Raw genomic sequence first — 7,965 nt, 5'->3', positions numbered from 1 at the left:
CAGTCGTTGCTAAGCAACACTGGTAAACAAAAGCAAGCTCAGGCATAACTGACAGTTTATGGAGCAAATAGTGCTCACTGTGCATGTGCAATGTAAATGGGGAGGTCTTCTGTGCTCGTTTGCACATATCCTCCACCTCTTCCTCAGGTTTGGTGGATCCCTTTCCTCCCCGCTGTAATCTTGCTTGGTGCTTCTTTTCTTTGGGACTGCAATTATTCATTATAAAATTTCTTCTTGGGTTTGTGGCTTGTTTTTATTTACATTTTTACTAAGAGGTCATGGATGGATTGCTTTCGTAAGGACATGGAATTTCTTGAAACTTCTCTCTGGTGTTTTTGGTTCTGTGTTTTTGGAATTTTCAGTGAGGTGAAAAGCTGTAAAATAACGATTTTTATGTGCTTGGGAGTGATGGTACACACCTTTAATCCCAGTCCTTGGCAGGAGACAGAGACAAATGTATTTCTGTGAGTTTAAGGTCAGCCTGGTCAAGTGAGCCAGATCTGCATTGTGAGAACCTCCTCAAAAATGGCAAATTTTCTTTCTTTCTTTCTTTCTTTCTTTCTTTCTTTCTTTCTTTCTTTCTTTCTTTCTTTCTTTCATTAATTAAGAGATTTTTCTATTCATTTTACATATCCAGCAGGGATTCCCCTGTCTATGGTGGTATTTTACTTGTACTGAAATATGATTTTAATTGTATGTTAATAAATAAAGTTGCCCGGGGGTCAGAGCTATTAGAGCATTATCAAGAGCATGGCGGTGGTGGTGCAAACCTTTAATCCCAGCACTTGGTAGACGGAGCTAGGTAGATCTCTGTGTGTAAAAGGATACAGCCAGCATTGGAGATACACGCCTTTAATCTCAATCCCAACCATAGAAGACCTGGAAGTCTTTACAGACAGGCAGGGACGAGGCATGGCTTTACAACCAATGAGAAGGCAGAACAGCTAGACTGTATAAAGACATACACACAGGAAGTAGGTCCCTTTTCCGGAGAGCTCTCTTGGCTGAAGAGGATCGCTGAAGCAGGAAGGGTGAGGCTCTTAGCTCTGACCTCTTGGCTTTCTTCTCTGAATCGGCTCTGTGTTTCTTATTTAATAAGACGGTTGGTTACATCTACACCTGTCCTCCTTCCTCCCACTCCCCGAGCCTTCCCTCACAACCCACTCTCCCATTCCCACCTCCTCCAAAGCAAAGTCTCCCCTGGGGAGTCAGTAGAACCTGGCATGTTCAGACGAGGCAGGTCCAAGCTCCTCTTCCCTGCTTAATGTCTTTACAATACAATGTGGAGAAGTTATTATCCAACCATGGCTGTTGTGGTTCTAAATGTCTTCTGTAGAACTGGTTCATAAATTTCCTTAGATATGAGGAAATTTCTGCTATTGTTTCACAGAACTTGATTTTTATGCTCTGATTATCTCCACTCTATCTGCAATGCCAGATATTTATATTTAGTCTCTGAGGTGTTTTTCCACATGAATGTCCCCCACAGGTTTAGATAATTGAACACTTGGCCCCAGATGGCGGTACTAATTGGGGAGGATGTGGAATATCTGGGAGATGGAGCCTTAATAGATGACATCTGTCCCTGGAGACAGGCCTTGAATAGTCTCTGCCCTTGTGTTTGCCCTCTGCTTCCTGAGTGTGGTTGAGATGGAACCTCTAAGCTTCCTTTTCCTGCCCCCATGTGGGCCATTTGTGCTAAGTCTCTCCACCATGATAGACTCCGATGCCTTTGGATCTGGAATCCCAAATACACTCTTCATTCTGTAAGATGCTTCTGGTCATGGTGTTTTATCACAGAAACAGAAAATTAACAAGTACAATATCTGAATAGCAGCATCCCAGAGATCTTGAATGATGTGTCCATTACATTTAATTTATTAATGCCTTAATATAATCATATGCCCACCTTGATTCCCAGCCCCGATGTTCATCTGCTTGATTCTCTCTATTGCTGATGCATTTTAAAGTTTCTATACTTGTTGTATAGAGATATCCATGTTATTGTTTTCCTTTTATCATTAAGAGACTCATTTGAAGCAGGAAACAGAGACACAGCAACATCGAAACTAATACACACTCTTTTGATGAGAAAACTGACCCGACACCCGTCTGATACAAACCCAATCAAAACTGGGCTGGACTAGGTTCACTAGCCATGGACATGGACATGGAAGGCTCAGAGTCACCATCCTGTGTAGAGATCTTCTGAAGGAATTTCCCTAGGACTCCTACTGTGAGAGAAAGAAAGGGCAAAAGGGAGTTTGTCACTGGAAAGAGATTTCATAGTCAGGCCAGTGATGACAGTCTCCTTGATCAGGATGGGTCACCTTAGCTATGCTCCTCTTCCCCTCTGTTTACACTCAGACCTCACTGAACCTCTTTGTTCCTTCCCCCAAGGTGGCTACAAGGAACAAATCCCCCTTTTTCTGCTTTTCGTTATCAACTGTGTTTTTAATGGACTCATTGAGGACAGGTGACTTGTTGGGGCCAACTCCGACGGCCTGAACACAAAGCAGGAACATGATTCAGAAAATGTTTTTAAATTTTATATTTTATTTGCATGTTTTTAAACATCTCTCTGAGAATTTGTTAAAAATAATAAAAGAATAAAATTTCTATGAGAGAATCATACTAGTCACACAAAATTTGAAAATCCAGAATGTCAGCAGCTTTTAAGACACCAGGCAGTTTGGGGAGTCCACTCATCTTTGCCCAACATTATGTTCCATTTGTCGTACAAAAGACGCATCACTGCGAATCTGGAAATGTGCTTAAAGCATTTATTGTAATTCAAAACACTGAATTTTTTCAACACTAGAAACACAAGGAATACTCCAGCCCTGCTTCATGGGGTGTTCTGTACACACGCTGCTCTTCTTTCGTTCTGTTCATGGCCTCCACTCCTGGGGCAGGAGGCTGGCTTACTCACTGTTTTCTGTCCTTGTCCTTTTGCGTTTAAGTCAGACATTCGAGCGTCATGGACACCTCTGCCACAGACTTCTCAACACCTGTTTCTTAGGTTTCACTCTTGTCCCAATAGGGGCTTCTGGGGTGATAGCCTGTCAGTAACAGCTTGTAGGCATGTGACAGGAAACTAGAGACCAGGGTGAGCTACATCAAGGCTAACACATGAAAGAAGTCAGTTGGCCAAGCAAGCCCTTTCTGCTGGCTTTCATGTAGAAAGGGAGGGTGCCAGATATGACCATGTAAATGGCCTAACATGGGCTCTGCCTAGTAATTTACCTCGAGCTGAAATATCCCCTCCAGAAGGAGAGGAGAGGCACCTGAGATGCCACACATCTGGGAAATATGAAATCTAGAAGATTCATGAGGTCCTTCCCCTAGGTTAGGGAAACAGTCAGCTGCGGCTGGACTTTGAGCATCTGAGCTTCTGGGAGCCACATCCCAACCTGTTGCCCTGCCTTCTGCTCCCCTACGGCAGGGAAGGCCTCCGTCTCTGAGCCAGGTGTTTGGCACTGGATATGAAAAAGAAAATTTTCTAGCTTCTCAAGAGGGTGAACCGAGATTCCACAGATTCTGAACAGGAAGTCATTGCTAAAAGTCAGATAATGTTGTATGTGCATGCATGTAATTCTGTGTGTGTCGTTTGCATGCACACATGCATGTACATTTCAGCTGTCTGGTAACAGTATACTAAACATGTGCTGTTCACCTAATTTCCCCTGGGCTGCCTCCCCTTGCTTAGACTCTGAGGATATAATTTCTGGAGGATGCAGATGTCTTACAAAAGCCAATTGTCTGAATGACTGCAAAATGCTCAGAATAACATTTGCCACTAACTTTGATAATATGTTCCACTTCTTACTGATTTCTCTTACCTTTTAGGGTCCGTCCTCTTTTGCAAAGATATTCCATGGAAAGAAATTTTACTGTTGACCTATAAATATTAAGGAACACAGGCTTTGATAATAAAAATTCCACTTTATAGATGAATATTTGCATGTCAATATTAATATGAATTTCATAATACTCCATTTTAAGGACAAAACTCCTCAAATTACCATACTCAAATTTTTGAGTAAAATTACTCAAAAATAACATTTTTATTTTCAAGTAATCACAATGTATAGATTGTAGTGTCCTAATTATGAAACTGATTACTTTTGCCCAGGAATTATGAAATATATTTACAATGTAGCAGTGACCCCCAGTGGTCAGAAAAGGATGGGCAACTGTTCATAGTTTAAAAGGCAGATAGCCTCTTCCTTCCAAACTGAATTTTTACAAAGAGTTAAACCCACACTCATGTTGTTTGATCCAGACAGGAACTAGTATTTGTAACTCTGTAGTTTACAAAGAACTGTTAATGCAGGTAGCCAAGTCATAAACACAAGAATATTAAATTACCGCTCAAAGGCATTTAACTGTGCACGAATCAGGATTTTCTTATAAATTTTAGTAGTGTCCTGAAATTCAGAAGTTCCTCTAAACATCCACCTATGATGGAGGGGAAAGTGAGAAATAGACAAGCCACCTGGCCCCATCATATTTTTTACTTAAAGGTCTGAAGGACTCATATTAGATATTTCACTCAAAAATAAATGTCTGAAAGGAATCACCCTCACATCCATGCCTGGAGCATGCTTCATTCCTGCTTCGTTTCCTTGTTCTTTTCTTTGAGAAAGGGTCTCACTGTGTAGCCCTGGCTGGCCTGGAACTTGATATGTAGGTCAGGCTGGCCTTGAACTCACAGAGATCCACTTGCCTCTTCTTGAGGCGTGCTGGAATCAAAGGTGTGTGCCACCTCACACCAGCTCTGACTTTGTTTCTTGAACTGATTCCTGCTCATCACAGTTATCCTCTCTTCTGGTCTAGCAGTGTGGCTGACAGCCTCAATGACTTCCGGTGTCAAGTTGAAGTTGAGACAACATGTTGACCTTACTGATGACCACAACTCAGAGTTAAACCTATCTCTTGGAATGTTTATATGCCATTGTTCTTGTGTGCAGGCCGTTTGTTAATAGTTTTCTTCCTGTGCCTGTTCTAAGTTTAAACACTTCTGCAGGGCAGCACCATGTACTGTGTATCTGAGCTCTTGATGCTTCTGTTAAAACCGTGATTCCCTCTTTCTGTGACGGTCTTCAAAACACAGAGGCAGGGAAGGTCAAATTGACTACTTACTAGGAGAACTACTGGAACATCAAGAACAGCTCCAGAGCAAGTGGACGCCAGAGGGATGATGGACACTCTGAGGCTCAAGGGTGAGAGGGCTGATGGTTAAGGCTACCTAGAATATAAAACACCACTGATGTAGACTCACTAGCATACTACAGACAGGCAGTGCAGTGGTCAGAGAACCTGGAGACAGGTTCATAGACATGTCTCCAGAGAAAGGATAAGTGATGTGGCATCATATTGCTACTGAAGAATTACACGGGTGTAGGAGAAATGGCAGAGGAGGAGGAAGGAGAAGAGGTATTTGTGGTAACAATGCCTGCAGCTTTCCAGTTTCTGACAGAAACCTAACCCTAGTCTCAGGCTGCTGGTGGCCATGCTATGCTGTCTCCTCCTGCTGCGCTAGGTCACTTAAGAACAGAAACAGTAAACACACTGACTTCCTTCTCATAGATTCCTTCTGCCATGCTCGTCCTCTCTGCGAGTTTCCACACTGTTTTAGCAGTTGCACCCCACTTTTCTCCTCTGCTTGCCTTCTTCACGGTGCTCTGCCTCTTGTCGCTTCTAGATACCTAAGGTGTTTCTCCTCCCTGCATTTGTTTTCAAGGTTTCTTCCAGCGTCTTCAGGTTTTAGGATCTGAAGATGGCACTCAGTCTTGAGTGTGTTTATCTGGCCTGGTGTCCTTGAGCATCCTCAGCCTGCCTTGATGTTCACATGGCCCATGTCTAGTCTAAGGGATCTTCTGCAGTCTATTCTAAGTCCTCGCTAACCTCAGCCTTTCTTAATACAGTGAGTCCTAAATCTATGAACGATGCATGAACATCTCAAGATTTCCCCCCAAAGCGCATGTGTGACAGTTTCCTCAGCATCTCCACAGAGACAGCCAATAGCATTCTCAAATGTCACATCTGGTCTTTCCCATGTCACGTAACGTCAACTCACTCCTTTGTGCTCCTCAGTACTGCTAGGTTTCAAACCTGGGACAAACGGCTGAGGTGCCTATACCTATATCAAAATAGACTTGACCACCAGGTTTTCCCTGAATGGAGGCCTAGGAGAGAGGCCATTGTGTGAAGCTGGGAAGTTGAAGCCTGGATTTCCTTGGAGAACCCAATGTTAGAGATGCCAGTGTCATGGGATACCTGCAGAGGAGAGCTGCTGATGGAGAATGGAACCAGCTCAGGAGAGAGAGAAATGTGTTGCACTCAACAAAGTTGAACAGAGTTGGACATCTGAAGAACTTTCTAACATCAGACATTGAAATGCAGCATTTGGAGTTTGTCTGGCTGATTTTCAGTCTTGCTTTGATCCAGTTTTCCTCACTATGCTCCCTTCACCACATTTTGGAATGTTAATGTACATCCTGTGCTATTATATGTTGGAAGTATGTGATCTGGTTGTTTTATTTTGATTTTATAGGGGATTACATTTAAGAGACTTATGAATTTCAGAAAAGTCCTTGAACTTTGGACTTTAAAACATTGTTGAGATTGTGATAGACAATGGAGACTTTTGAAGTTGACTGTATTCATTTTGCATTATGATATTTTTACAAGTTTATGGGTACAGGGGAGGGGAATGTGGTAGTTTGAATGTAACTGACCCCCATAGTTTCATAGGGAGTGACTATTAGGAGGTATGGTTTAGTTGGAGCGGACATGACCTTTTTTGAGCAAATGTGTCACTGTGAGTGTGGGCTTTGAGGTTTCCCATGCTCAGGACACCACTGAGTGTCTTAGTTGACTTCCCACTGCCTGCAAGATATAGGAGGCTCAGCTACTGCTCCAGCACCATGTCTGTCTGCATGCTGCCATGCTCCCCATCATGATGATAATGGAGTGAACTTCTGAAAGTGTAAGGGAGCTCCATCAATTAAATGTTGTCCTTCTAAGAGTTGCTGTGGTCATGGTGTCTCTTTACAGCAGTGGAAACCCTAACTAAGGCAAATATGCATGAGGGTGAGGTCTAAAGTGCCATGGACATGCTAGGATGCTGGAGATGCAAGGAATGTGGGATGTATGTAAGCACGCTCACATTTAAAAAGTGGAATGAGCCTGAGAGAGGCCAGATGTACTGCAGGAGTTAAGGCTGAAAAGGGCCTCTCTATGTCCTTTGGAGTTCATTTCTTGTAATCATATTCCCCACTTTCTTGTGCTGGAGCTGCAAGCTTTGGTATTTTTCTCACTTGTATTTGGTCTCGCTCTTTTAAAGATTTTTGTGTGCCATTACCTACACTTTCCTTTTAGAATGCTGGTCTTTAATTTGTGACTTTGTATGTTTAAAGACTCCATATTCATTCTGATTCTGCAAAGGATTAAAGCTTTGAGACTCAGAAGAGCCTTTGGATTTCAGACTTTTGTACATTGTTTGAATTGTGAATCATATGGGGACATTCCAAGTTGCACTAAATGCAGTTTACATTATGAGAAATTCATGAGCCTTATGTATGGAATATTCTTATTTATTTGTGAAGTGTCTTCCAGAGAGCCATCCAATAAATTCCTTCCCCAAAAATAGAGGTGCATTTTTTTTAAAAGTTGTGGGATCTTTAAAAGTTAAGGAATGCCCTGTACAGTAAGTAGATCCCTAGAGCCACCCCTTTGAGGGATTATCCTCAATCTTTAGTTTCAGAAGTGCTCAGCTTATAGGTCAACCATAACCGGAACATCTGCCGCCTCACAGTTCAGCCACCTTCCACTGATTTCCTACACCATGCCTTCTTCATTCACATGGACTTAAACTCTCTAAAGTGATGTGCCAAAACCATGCTTTGTTTCTCAAATGGTGTTTGTCACACGACTTAAAGAAGTAATATAGTATCATGG

The sequence above is a fragment of the Peromyscus eremicus genome, chromosome 16_21, assembly GCF_949786415.1.
Source record: "Peromyscus eremicus chromosome 16_21, PerEre_H2_v1, whole genome shotgun sequence".
Classification (NCBI taxonomy): domain Eukaryota; kingdom Metazoa; phylum Chordata; class Mammalia; order Rodentia; family Cricetidae; genus Peromyscus; species Peromyscus eremicus.
The sequence above is the reverse complement of the archived record's forward strand: the minus strand, read 5'-3'. Positions refer to the sequence as shown.